The sequence below is a fragment of the Canis aureus genome, chromosome 29 (assembly GCF_053574225.1).
Source record: "Canis aureus isolate CA01 chromosome 29, VMU_Caureus_v.1.0, whole genome shotgun sequence".
Lineage (NCBI taxonomy): Eukaryota > Metazoa > Chordata > Mammalia > Carnivora > Canidae > Canis > Canis aureus.
Window position 1 is genome coordinate 6,856,558 of NC_135639.1, and position 13,864 is coordinate 6,870,421.

Genomic DNA, 13,864 nt, shown 5'->3' on the forward strand with positions numbered 1-13,864 from the left:
CCCTGAGATCATGACCTGAGCCAAAATTACCAGTTGTGAACACTCAAGCCACTGAACTATCCAAGCACCCCCAGGCCTTTTCTGTAAGAGTTGGGACTCCTCTGAGCAGCCAGCTGATTATGCCTGAGCATTCTCCTCTGCCTTGAACTGTACACAACAGGCGGAGGGTCCCCCCCCCCCCCTTTGCCAGAGTCTGACCCATATCTCCCTCTGACTGCCTTTTCGTGTTCCCTGAGAAGTTTCTTGCACAGCTCATCTTGTCTGGCATTGTTTTTGGAGGACTCTTCACACACTTTGAACTTTATGAAGTAGGTCAGAGGGATAGTGCCCAGGAATTTCTTCCAGTTTGGGCAGCAAGCCATATGTCCTCTCCCAGTGTGGTTTGTCTGACTCTTTAAGTGCGGGGCGCGTGCCTGGTGATTGCCAGGAGTGGCCCAAGTCCGAGCACCAGGGTTCCATCGGGGTCCTGACTCCCTCAGCCTTGCCTTGCTGCTGCTCATGCCTCTCACATGTGCTTTTATTGTAGTTTGCCCACCATCTGGTGGGAGCAGCAGGAATGAAAGGGGAGTGGGCGGCCTTTCAGAGGGTCCACGCTCTATTTCACCTGGGAACTTGTGGGCCCTTTCTATATATTTCATTCTTTTTTTTTTAAATTTTTTTTATTTATGATAGTCACAGAGAGAGAGAGCGAGAGAGAGGGAGAGAGGCAGAGACACAGGCAGAGGGAGAAGCAGGCTCCATGCACCGGGAGCCTGACGTGGGACTCGATCCCGGGTCTCCAGGATCGCGCCCTGGGCCAAAGGCAGGCGCCAAACCGCTGTGCCACCCAGGGATCCCTATATTTAATTCTTTAAAAGTCTCTTTGGTGATATGAGGGGCTGGTACGTCCAGCCCATGTGGGGGCACACCTTGAGACTATTTTGATAGGACATGATCCTTCACTACGTTGTGTTACAGCCGTATGGCATTTACAGTGTGCTTCCAAATGGGCCCTAGCTAATTGTTTTGCTCTTTGGGAGCTATTTGTTGGCAAAAGGCTGTACTGGCCCTGAAGGGGCTTGGAGAGGGAGGGTCTGAAACCCTGCTGGCTGCTCCAGTGGCTTGTCCCCTGGGCAGGGGCTTCCAGATTTATCAGTCTGCATTAGTACCTGGTCCTAAACACGGCCCTGCCTTGGCTCCTTGGATTCATGTCTGTTCACGGAAGGAGTGGGCGTTATTTGGGTGCATGGTGATCCCACACTTGGATTAGGAGTGGATCTCCTACCTGGTCTGCTGGGATTCCTGCTCTGGGTGGGCGAATGGCCCCTGCCTCTCAACGGTTCCCGTGGGCCTCATTCTAGAGACAGGACTTGTACGGATTGCCATGAGTGAGAGGCTCCCCATGTGGACGTGATTCTGCAGCGAGCCCACGCTCCCACCCCCGCCTGACTGCTGAAGCGCTCTCCTGCCCTCTGCCCATCAGCCTGTCTTTTACTTGGCAACGTTTCTTGGCTACCTTTCCGGATCCTGCTCACCTCTACCCCTGAGTCTCTCAGTGTGCATCTCACTATCTGACATTGACTTGCTTGTGTTACCCCTTTGTTTTGTTTTCCTCTAGAGGTAAAAATTAGGGGAGGGAGTGGGGGGCATGCGGTAAAACGAAAGGCTTAGATCCCTAAGTGTGCCAATCACTTCGCTGGCAGATTGCACACACCTGCGCCCTCGCAGGATCTAGAACATGCCATTGCTGCAGAAATTTCTCTTCTGGCCCTTTCCAAACAGTCCCCATTCCTGTCTCTGATCACTTCAGGCAACCCCAACCTCCCCCCGCCCCATGATTAATTTTGCTTGTTTGTGAATACCATACTATGTAATTACACATACCTATAGGTTATGCATTCATGTATATTATACCCCATGTACCTTTTTGCAAAAGCTTTTTCTGATTCAGCATAATGTTTTTTGAGCTCCTGGCATGTTTTTGCCTGGATCAGTCACCTGTTCCTTCTTAATGGCTGTGTAGGATTCCACTGTAGGAATCGGTCACACTGTTTACCCATTTACCTGTTGATGGATGCTTGGGCTGTTTCCAGCTTTTGGCTGTTCTGAATAAAGCTGCTATGGATCATTCTTGCACATGTCTTTTTATGGGCCTACATTTTCATTTCTCTTGGGTAAATTCCTAAAAATGGAATTACTGGTTATAGAATAGGTATATTGTTTACTTTTCTAAAGCAGTTATAAAATGTTATGGAGCTACCCATCATGGAAGGAAATGGAGCTGTTTTTGAACCCATTTAACTGAAGGCTGGCTTTCTGCTTGATGGTGGTGCGGTGGGAAGGAGGACGAGTGGGTGGCTGGGGGGGGGCATCCTCCCCTCCCATGGTCCCTCCACTAACAGGACAGATGCAGAGTCTACACCATTTGCTCTGCTGACGGTGGGCCGTGGAGTTCACTGGCTCTGGAAAAAGGAGCCATGGGCCCGCTTGGCTTGGCTTGGCTTTCCCTGGATATGCAGAAGGATCATTGATCGCCCCTCTCCTCCCTCTCCCGTGCCCTGTGGTCTCCCCTCCCCTCCAGATACTCAATGAAGCATGAGGGTCAAGGTCTTTAGTTCTTGGGTCTTAACATCTATGCCAACTTGTTTGCATTTCTGACTGCCAGAACTTGATTTTTGGAGCCCACTGGTAAGTCACGTGGTAGCACATGCATTTCTAGTTTTTTCAGTGTGAAGATACTGGTTAAGTGGATATTCTGGAGCTGTACCTGCATATCTGCTGCCTTGTGGGCAGGGCCTAAAAGACCCAGCAATCTGGGTGTACTGGCTTTATTGGCCTTCGAAGCTTCTCCAAGTTTCTCTGGGGCCAGTGCTTTGCTTTTTTTTTTTTTTTTAAGATTTTATCTACTTAGAGAGCTAGAGAGCACACAAGCAGGAGAGAGATGCAGAAGAAGAGGGAGAAGCAGATGCTGAGCAAAGGAGCCCCTTCCACGTGGGACTCAATCCCAGGACCTCGGGATCACGACCTAAGCTGAAGGGAGACACTTAACCCACTGAGCCCCCCAGGTGTCCCTGGGGACAGTGCTTTTGAAGACCTGGTTTAAAGGGCTACTAATGGGGATCCCTGGGTGGCGCAGCGGTTTGGCGCCTGCCTTTGGCCCAGGGCGCGATCCTGGAGACCCGGGATCGAATCCCATGTCAGGCTCCCGGTGCATGGAGCCTGCTTCTCCCTCTGCCTGTGTCTCTGCCTCTCTCTCTCTCACTGTGTGCCTATCATAAATAAATAAAAAATTAAAAAAAAAAAATAAAGGGCTACTAATGTGTCCTTGGGTAGATTCCATTTACTTATTTATATCTTACCTCTTTTGAGAAAGTACTTGGACTCCAAAAAAAAAAAAAGAAACCCAACCAACCAATAGGCTGTTGTAAGAGGGGATGAGAGCCAGAGTTGGTAAGAAATGCAAATACAGCAGCCGTAAATTTCAGGACAGTTGGCCGTGAACAGCTGAGTTTAGGGAGACCATGTGCGTCCTTGAGCTGACCACAAAGAGAAATGCTCCAATACAGGGAGTGGTGTACAGGGAATAGTTACCATCAACCAAGGTCTGGTAACACCTACACCTGTCAGGCTGCTGCTTGTGCCTGGGTCCAGTGGAAAAAGTCAGAAGCCTGTTGAGGGACAAATTAGAGGAAGCTGTTCTGTGAGGAGACCTTCTAAGGTTGTCATTTGATTTGGGATGGAATTAAAAATATTGAAAGGACAAGGCCAGTTGATATCGACCAGTTGAACTGGACTGTCGTTTTCTCCAAAAAAAAAAAAAAAAAAAAAAAAAAAAAAAATTTTTAATTCTGCTGGGCTTCTGACAGATGTTGTAGAGATGATGCTTAGGAGTTTTACTTCCTGCCCCAGAATTGGTAACATCAGGATTACTCTCCAGTCCGTCAGACATCGAGGTGAACACACGTTAGAGGCTGGCCTGGTCGATTCCAGGAATATGCACTTGAAATCAGGGCAGGGTCTGGGTTTGTTTTACTCAGAATCAGGAACTCTCAAGTATCAGGGCAATGATGTGGGTAAGCTGAGTTTGAGGAGCAGGTGGGACATGCCGATGGGGAGGAAGCATCTAGAAGGCAGGTGTGAGGTGCGCCAGGAGGTCCTGGGGGAGACTGACCTGGGAGCATCTGAATGGGAGTTCAGGCAGAGGGACGGTCTACTCTTTCCTTCTTCCATGCCTGCTTCTCCAGCACAAGGCATTCTATTCTTGTTCCTTGTTGGAACTCCTAGAAGACAAGGGTAGGTTTCACTTATCTTTAAATTTTTTTTTTTTTAAAGACTTAATTTATTTGAGAGAGAAACAGCAGGAGCAGAGGGAGAAGCAAACTCCCTGCTGAGCAGGGAGCCTGATGTGGGGCTGGATCCCAGGACCCACCCTGAGGTCATGACCTAAGCCAAAGTCAGCTATACTTAACCAACTGAGCCACCCAAGTGCCCCTAAATCTGCTTCTTTTAATAGTATCTGCTTCTCAGGTGGTGCAGTATGAGCGCATAGGGGTGTGTGTGTATGTGTACACATGTACACACGTGTGTGTGGTGTCCTGGGTGTGTGTGGGGGTGTATACCAGCCAGGAAGATAGATGGCAGCTGAGAAAGGGCTGTTGGTTTTGACCGTCAGGAGTCCACACCAGATTCTTGGGGTGTCCGTGTTAATATGCTGTCATCCTTGCTGGCTGCAAGATTGTTTGGGTGTCAGTCCCTAGTGCCAGGGTTTGGCAGTTAGCGCTTGCATCCCCTTTGGACACTTGGTAGGCCACATGCTTGTCACCCACGCTTAACTGGAAGTCATTAGCCGTTTTCTTTCTGAGCACTTGCTATTTGTCGGGGAGTACTGGGGAGGCAGAGGTGAACCAGGCTTCCTCTTGCTTATGTTCCAGCGGAGATGCTACTCACAGTTGCTTTTAGCAAAAATGACACTTGCTCCCTCACTAAAATAATGGAGACACAGACCCACGCGCGTTCCTTCGGAGTTCCACAGATGGGTGATGCTGACTGGGGTTACCCTCTTTCAGTTGAGGGGAGGAGGGCTGGGGTGGAACGCTTATCTGCATCACTAACGTTTCAGGAGAAAGCTATATCCGTGCTCTATGTTTAAATATAGCATGGTGTTTGCTACGGAGTTGGATAATAAGCAATTGAATATGTAGGTCATTGACTTAAGAGAATGAGTTTGGAGTTTTCTTTGTATCTGATTAACACGGTCTTACAATTGGGCCCTTGATGCTTTGCCAAAATTGGGTTACCTGGAGTTCAGCGAGGTATCTGGAAGGGAGACCGTAGAATGGCAGGAAGATACCTTTGCCCCCTTAAGGCGTTAGGGGTGTGACTTGGTGCTGGGCCCAGTGGTTTGCAGCCAGCCGGACACTGAGCATGCACCCTGGGGTGTAGTATGGGGGGGACAGACGGAGGGACAGGTGCCGGCTCCTGAGCAAGTCCATCAGGAGCAGGGGTGCGGACGCTGTCCTTAATCAGGATAAATGCCAGCGGTGTGTTTTAATAACGTACTTGATTCAAAACGCACTGCTTGGAATTGCATATTTAAAAGGAAACTGCCATCCCCTTTTGAAGGTATGTGACATTTAGAAGATCTGTAGCAGAAGGTAGGTTTGACAGCTTCGAATTATATTTGAAAGAGTTTTTCTTTTAAGAACGAAAATGATTGCTTCTATTTTAAATGTCATCACAAAGACATAAACACATTTAATCAAATTATATATTTAATTTATGTAGAATGTAATTTTTATTTCCGTGGAAGGGTTGCTGGTTATTTCTTTAGCAGCTTTGAAGCTGGGCAGTGTTGGAGATTTGAAAACATTCAGGTTTTTTGAGTAAGTGGCTATTTAAGGGTTTCTAGAAGCAGAAGACAGTGGCGTTATTACTGAAATACTTCTCAGCTGTACACTGTATCTAATGGCACATTTTTGGGGGGAGAGGGAGATGTTTTTGTTACTGTCTCCGGGAGATATGAAGGATAAACTGTCGAAAGAATCGGGGGGGGGGGGGGGGGGAAGTGTAGCCCTGAAGACAATAAAGGCAGAAACAGCAAAGACGCTCTTGCAATTTTCTTCCTTGGGTTCTTTGAATCAACAGGGAGGTATCGGCGAGTGTGAGGAGTGAGTGTGCCAGCTTTCCTTAAAAGGGAGGCCACGGGGGATCACGGGAGGACAGACAGGACGCAGCCAAAGACCTTTCGGTTGATACAGTGTGATTACGTTTTGTCCCAGAAGGCTGCTGGAAGAGCAGGAGTGCGGCGGTGGGAGCAGGCAGGTGGCTCGCCTGACCCTGGTGATCTGCCCAGACTCTTCAGCTCCAGAACTTTCTTTGAGCGAGGTGGGTGCAGGAAAGTAGCCAGCCCAGCGTACAACCGTGTGTGTGTGTGTGTGTGTGTGTGTGTGTGTGGGTGCGCGTGCCAAGGACGGTCTTGGCCTGTTCCAGCCTGTTGCCTGTAGTTTCGATTTAGCCAGGCTGGGTTCAGGGAGGCCTGGGTTTAGTTCCCCACCAGTGTGCCCACTCACCCAGCACAGGCCAGCTCGGGGTGGGGGTGGGGGCTGGTTTCTCTCCAGTCCTTTCCAGGGCTGCTCCGCCAGGGAAGGCGCCCTGGTCACTGGTGACCTGGGGAGCCCCGGGCGTCCCGCAGCAGCTGGGAGAGGGAGAAGCCAGTCAGGTGTGACTATTCCCAGGAAAGAACTTACATAGCAAGCATCTTTGTCGACTGCGGCGGAGAAGGTCAGGGTTCAGGAGCTGGGAGCTCTGGCTTTTGAGAAGCAGGCTGGGCTCGTGGGCCCAGGCAGCCAGAGGAAGCCGATTCCAGTTCAGTGTGTAAATCCTGTTACTAGGGTTGGCTCCTCATGGCTCCTCTTCTTGTAAACACAGCAATCCACAAAAGAAAGGAATTACCCTATCTGTGGTCCACATGAGCCCAACTAAACCCCCCAAAACAGGGCAAACCTAGTTGTTAAGTTTGTAATTAAACTTATTTTGAAGTAATCCTCAAATCGTATGTAGTTGTAATAATACCCTATCTAGGCTCCCGCAGTGGTAACATCTTCCCAGACAATAGTACCAGTTAACCGGGAAGTTGATATGGATGCAATCCCCAGATCCCCTTCAGATTTCCCCCAGGGTTCATGTGTTCATTTGAGTGGGTGTTTACTTCTGTGCAATAGTGCACGTGTTGGTGCCAGCATGCCCCACTGTGGTCAAGACACGGAACACTTCCACGGCCCCAAAGACGTCCCCTGGTTCCCACTGACAGCCACACCCTTTTGAGGTGGCTTGCGCCTAGCTTGCTCTTACATTGTTCTAGGGTTGGCGTGTCCTGCCCCCTTCCCAGTCCCTAACCTTGAGAACCACTAATCTGTTTTTTCATCTCTGTAATTTTGTCACATGAGGATGTTAACATACGTGGAGTCAAAGTAGAGGTGGCCTTTTAGGATTGAATTTTTTCACAGCGTAATTCCCTTGGATTTCCGGTTCTTTTGTGTGTCCCTGATTTGTTCCCTTTTATTGGTGGGGAATATTCCATCCCAAAGGTTTCTGACCCAGTCTTAGACCAGAAGTGGGTAAGAGGAAACTCTAGTGGGGGACCTGCGTGCTGAAAGCTGCTCCCAACACTCCTCCCCGCCAGGTCCCCCACTTGCTTGGTGTCAGGAGGACCTGGGCATCCAGGCCTCCTGTCTCTGTGAACACCCATGGAGTGATGCGTGAGTGGCTGGTGCCAGGTGGGCTTGGCTCGGGAGTTTTGTCTGTCTGGTGTGTGCTTTTGCATAGTGCTCGGTGACTGCAGGATGTGAAGAAATAAAACTTGGGATAACGGGTCATCAAATTTTGAGGTTTTGTTTATTAGCAGCTACACAGTGACAATAGTGACGTGTGGGGCGCAGGCCTGATGCGTGAAGTGGGGTAAGGCAGCGTCAGCAGGACCTCAGGAGTCCGTGTGGGCACCTGGGGCTTTGGCCTGTGTTCGTGACGACCATATACTGACAGGTTCTGGGAACCTAATTTCAGAGTTGACGCATTTGAGCTGCTGCCATCCCTTCAGGAAGCACATGTGCCACTGTGCTGTGCACATACATAAGCGTGTATTTACACACTCCTCTTGTAAGACAGGACAGCACTCCAGGAATTATTGCCCGCATGACCATCCATGCTAAAAGGTTGCCTGTACTTTGCAAATTAATGAAACACAACTGAGGAATTAGGGGTGTGGAAGTGAGTTCAGGATTCCCAGGGTTATTGACCTGATGTATATGAATCGATAGGTAATTTAGGGGCTTTTCCTAGATAAGACGGTCAGGCCGGCCTTACTGTGGGTGATGCTGCTTGATACCTGGGAGGCGCCTACACTGAGATAACCCCTGGCTCTTGGGATGGGGTCATACAGTGTGGGGAGGGGGCCGCTGGGCTGGGCTGGGCTGGGCTGGGCTGGGCTGGGCTGGTATTTGGCTTTTCTCTCCTGGTCCTGGATTCCATGGGATGAAGAGGGTCTGATGTCTGTATCAGGGATCTGGTCTGAGCTGGGGTCACAGGTGAAGAGGCTATCCACCAGTTGAGGGGCTTTACCCCACTGCCAGGTGTTCTGATGGCGTGTTGGGGTATGAGTGGAAAGGACCACGCCAGGGACGCCCGGGTGGCTGGCTCAGTGGTTGAGTGTCTGGTTGAGTGTCTGCCTTTGGCCCAGATTGTGATCCCGGGTCCTGGGATGGAGTCCCACGTCGGGTTCCCCACGGGGAGGCTGCTTTTCCCTCTGTGTCTCTGCCTCTCTCTCAGGAATAAATATATTAAAAATCTTAAAAAAAAAAGAAAGAAATAGGAAAGGAAAGGACCAAGCCGAGCTAGATTTTTGCCTTTGTCCCTGATTGGCCAGGTGATCCTGGGTCTTGGCTTACCTTCGAGAGGATCTCCTCTGACTCTGATTTAGTCTTAAAAATAAAGGTTGTTGGGGATCCCTGGGTGGCGCAGTGGTTTAGCGCCTGCCTTTGGCCCAGGGCGCGATCTTGGAGACCCAGGATCGAATCCCATGTCGGGCTCCCGGTGCATGGAGCCTGCTTCTCCCTCTGTGTCTCTGCCTCTCTCTCTCTCTCTGTGACTATAATAAATAAATGAATGAATGAATGAATGTTGTCACTAGAGGAACTAGATTCTGGACCCATAAATCCTCAGATCCTTGGTGCCTCACTTGTGTTTATCTGTGCAGGGTTTCCCCACGTGCTAGTCTGTCACATGCCCAGCCTTGTAAGTGGATTTTAAAATGTAAGGTCCTCTCCTCTGTTGCAGGTACCACATCTGTTCCATTTGATGGCAGTGATGTACTTCATTTTATACTTAAATCCTCCCTGAACCTTGAGGTTTGGGTTTGAATAAATTTGCTTTGAAATAAAACAACCTAATTTCCTGCAGGCTCACCCTTTATTTCCTCTGTTCCTCTCTTCCGTGTCTCTCCTCTCCTCTCCTTCCTTTCTCTCCTCCTTCCTTCCTCTCCTCTCCTTCATTTCTCTCCTCCCTTTGACTCTGGATTCTTGAATTTACCCAGTCAGGTCACTAAGACAGCATTTGTTAAATGATAGGGCTGTTCGAGTGCTTCCACCCTGCTCCCAGCCCCCTGTACACAGCCCCACAGTATCCCAGGGATCCCCAACAAACGAGGTGCTAATGGACACATCCTGGGCTAATGGGAGGAAGGCATTCTGAGGATGAGCAACTCTTCCAGGACCACATACAGCCTCCTTCTACAACTCTTAACTCTTGCTTAGTCTCCAACAACGTTAAAATCCACGGTGTTCTTGCTGGTGTGGAGCTGACCAGCTAAACCAGTTACAAAACAAGCACAGCAGTGATTGGCTTCTCTGGTCTATAAAGGGGTGGGGGTGAGGACGGGGGTGGGGAGGGACAGCAGGGGCCTGACGGGCTGTTAACTGTCCGCATGAATTTTACCCACTCCACTGCCCTGCTCAATATTCCGCATGGAGCCCATTGATTAGTACTGTTGCTATTGAAAGTTGATCGCTCTTCTTGTAAGTAATTCTCTAGGGGTTGAGGACTCCACTCTAAATTCTCCAGTGCTTCTCCGTTCATTCTTCCGTGGTCTGATCTGTGGCCAAGACCTTGGCAGAGCCTGCTGAGCCGTCTTCCCTGCTCTCCCGGCCAGAGCTGCGTCGTTCTCCAGAGGCCCAGGTGGGTGGGGGTGGGTGGCCAGCTCCCCCCTGGAGCCCAGGGACCCCCTGCTATGCTGGTGTCTCCCTCCCTCCTTCCATGGATTCTCTGGCTTAGGTTGCTTGGCCATTGGAATTCAAACTTATGTTTTGGAATCCCCAAGAGGGATACCCCGTTGCAGGCTGAACTTGCACCAGGATGTGGGAGCTACCTTACTTGCTTCGAAACCCACCTAGATAGTTGCTGCCGTGACTTGGGGCCTCCTGTCCTATATCCCCAGCTCACCTCCCAGCATCAGGACACCCCCCCACCCACCCCATCTTGACAGAGAACCCACAGCATCTTCACTATACATGTTCTGTTCTTTGCAGGAAATGGAAAAGAGCAAAGAATGAAGAAAATGAAATGATTTTCAGAATCCGAAAGACTTAGATTTAAAAAATCACCTCAGTCGGTTAAGCTTCTGCCTTTGGCTCAGCTCAGGTCATGATTTCAGGGTCCTGGGATCGAAACTCTTCTCTGTCTGCCTCTGCCTGCTTGTGTTCTCTGACAAATAAAATCTTAAAAAAAAAAAAAAAAAAAAACCCTTTAAACTTAGTGTAGAGAAATAACATTTTGAATATAAATTGTCTCATATTAAGTATATACAAAAAATGAAAGTAACCATTTTTAAAAAATTATTTATTCATAAGAGACACAGAGGCAGAGACACAGGCAGAGGGAGGAGCAGGCTCCATGCAGGGAGCCCAATGAGAGACTTGATCTCGGGACCCTGGGATCATACCCTGAGCCGAAGACAGACCCTCAACCACTGAGCCACCCAGGTGTCCCAAAAATGGCTATTTAAAGTTATGATTGGATTATTCTATGTATTTCATACTTCTTTTTCCACTTAACCTATAAGTATTTTTCCTATGTTAAATATTTAAATATTTTTTGAGCCAATCTTTGATACAGGTGGTGTAAGTGTATGGTATACAGGCACAGCAGATGTAGGTGTGTATCTGTTGTGTTTCATGAGAGAGAGTTATCTAGCTGTTGGGGGCATCTTAGATGGTTTCTTATTGTTATGTAAATGCTGGAAATGGGGTGAAGGATGAAATCTAAATCTCTCAGAAAAGGAGCCCTCATATTCCCACAGCAGCATGTGGAGTTGTTTGGCTCTCTGACTCTTCAACATTCTGCTTTCTCATCAGTGGATTTTATTTTAAAGACTGTCAGCCTGTAAGTTCGATGTCGTGAGCATCAGGAGACCCCTCTGCTTCCCCCTGCCCTTTCATCACATGGGGTTTTTAGATGGGATACCTGGAGGAAAGGCATTTAGATAGAACCTCTTCCTCTTCGGAGCCCGCCACCCTACCAGGGAGAAAGCTCAGGCCAAGGGCCTCCCTACCAGATGCCCTGATGGGTTAGTGGTTCCACCAGGTGGGCTCTGTCTTCAGGGAACCCATGTCTGCTTACACTCCTGGCAGGTTCCAGGCCCTAGAATACAGAGGAGTATGTGCCTTGGCCTATAGTTTCCTGTTAACTATTTGGAACCACAGGAAGCCACCTACAGGTGTCTCTGACTTGCCACGGGGGGTCATCATCTCATTTCCTCCCTTGCTGGAAACTGGGTCCTGGTACTTTTCAGCAGAGGCCTCAGTGGCCGGGCTTCCTTGTGAGCCAGGCTGATCTGAAGGGGGTCCTGGACCCCTGGCAAGGATTCCTTCCGCTCCTCTGGTCTTTTCAGAGTTAACAAAGCAGCTTCACGGCTTGTCTGACTTTTCCTACGGGCTTCTGTGAGCTGAGAGGGTCAGACTGCTCAGGCCAGCTGCCTTCCCTCCCCTGGCCAGCTGGGCAGTTTGGGGTGTGGGAACACAGCTTGAATTCACAAAATGACGTCATTGTGTGTGGGGGGTTGATGCTTATGGATCTACTTTTTTCCCCCAAAAAAACCTTGGCCTGTGCCAGGCCTGATCAGCTCCCATTTATTAATTTGCTTTCCCTGGTCATTTTTACAATTGTTTCCAAGTACCACCCCCGCAGCTCACCCCCCACCTGGCACCTTCATGTCCTGGCTTATTTCTCCAGTGGAATTACTTGGTGTTCTTGTTTATTTCTCCTCCTGTTTATTTCTCCAGCGCACTAGCTTGGAGTCGGAGCATTGTGCAGCGCCCAGCTAATGCTACAGGGCTGTGCTCTCCTGCCCACCTAGCCGCTCTCAAATCTTCAGGCTCTATAGGACACAGAAGTTTAAAAAAAAAAAACAAAAAAAAAAACCCTGAAAACAAAGCAGAGAAAGGGACAAATTAATTGACTACATCTGAGACAACACTGAGAAAATATCCTATTTTGTTTTCCTTAAAAAAATGGCAGAGTTCCAGTGCTTCCCTTACAGTTTTCCACTGGCTTGCCCTTATATTTGAAGACAAGAGTTTTAAAATCTTGGCTGTTGGGCCTTTAACTTTCTTAAAACTTAAAACCAGCTTGAACATATTTAATATTACAAAATTTCCATAAACATTCTCCACAAAGACTGTGTATGTAAAGTTTCTGCCTGGAGGGCATTTTTCTTATTGAAGCTGAAACTCTTGGACATCGTGGGATTATAACGAAGTGTTGATTTGACCTTAAGTGTCTCAATGCCAACGTGGGCTGTATGGGGACCTGGAAAGAATTAGCTTTCAGGGTTGTGGGTTTTGTTTTTTTTTTTTTTTTTTTCTTCCCATGAATAAAGGCTAATTGTTTCAAAGCTAATTAATATGGTTTATTTATTATTAGGCAATAGTGAGTGGAATTGAATCCTGGGGAGGAATAACCTGGCTGCGCCGAGGTGATGGCATCTCAGATCACACCGTGTTAATTCTTTCGTGACCGACGTGCAGGGAACATTTTGCTCTTCAGTGAACGTTGTTCTTTCCTTACTTTTTCCCATGTAACAGCTAAACCAGAATTCTGTACTGCTTCATGCCGGTGGGCTGGGCCTTTCTGGGATGAGTTAACAATTGAAGTCTGGGTGGGCAGAGGGGTGGGGGTGCCATCCTGGGCCACTTGGGCTGTATATTGCAGTTGGCCTGGCATCCTGACTGGAGCGCAGATCCCATCTGTGGCCCCTCGTGCTCAGAGGCAGAAGGCTGCCCGCCCCCCCGCACCCCTACTGCTGGCCTGTCCTGCCCCCATGTTGCTCCTCAGCAGCTCCCCAGGCATGTAGATCCATCGCCTGGCTCTGCCCAGGCTGCTGGGGGAGCCCTGATGCCATCTCGTTAGTCTTGGCGGGTTGCTTTGCCCCCCACAAGCTCATAGTGACCCTGAAGAGAGTGGGCCAACTGGAGATGGGAGCTCTTGCCCTGAGAGAACAGCCGAGGTGGCCAGGGTGTGAACCAGGGACTGGTAAGTATAGGACCCCGTGTGGAGACAGAACCAAGTGCCCATCCCTTGTCATCGTGGAACAGGGGCCCAGGGCGCTCATGGCATCCTGTGAGATGCTCTCCTGGTGTTGGCATGTGTTCATCCACCTGGTCCAGAAGGACTTGTGACCCAGGCAGGTCTGTTTTACAAGGCGTTTGGGTTCTCTATGAGCTGCTGGGTTCCACGTCTGCCTGAGGCTTTTCCTTGTCTATTGCCTTTGAACTTGAGACTATTGAGGGGACCTGCTGTGTGTATCAGGGAAAGCCCCTGGCTGGCACCCCCTTTCTGT

At 49.3% G+C, this 13,864-nt stretch overlaps 1 protein-coding gene across 8 annotated transcripts in view; it reads left to right on the forward strand.

Moving 5' to 3' along the window:
• CTBP2 (C-terminal binding protein 2) overlaps positions 1-13,864 on the forward strand; it is a 157,399-nt gene that overhangs the window by 30,847 nt on the left and 112,688 nt on the right. Inside the window, exon 1 of one of the 8 annotated variants that reach the window (XM_077877270.1) lies at positions 6,229-6,363. The exons of the other annotated variants lie outside the window; for them this stretch is intronic. The gene's annotated coding sequence lies outside the window, so the exon portion shown is untranslated. Of the gene's footprint in view, positions 1-6,228; positions 6,364-13,864 lie in introns of those variants that run through there. 8 annotated transcript variants of the gene reach the window in all.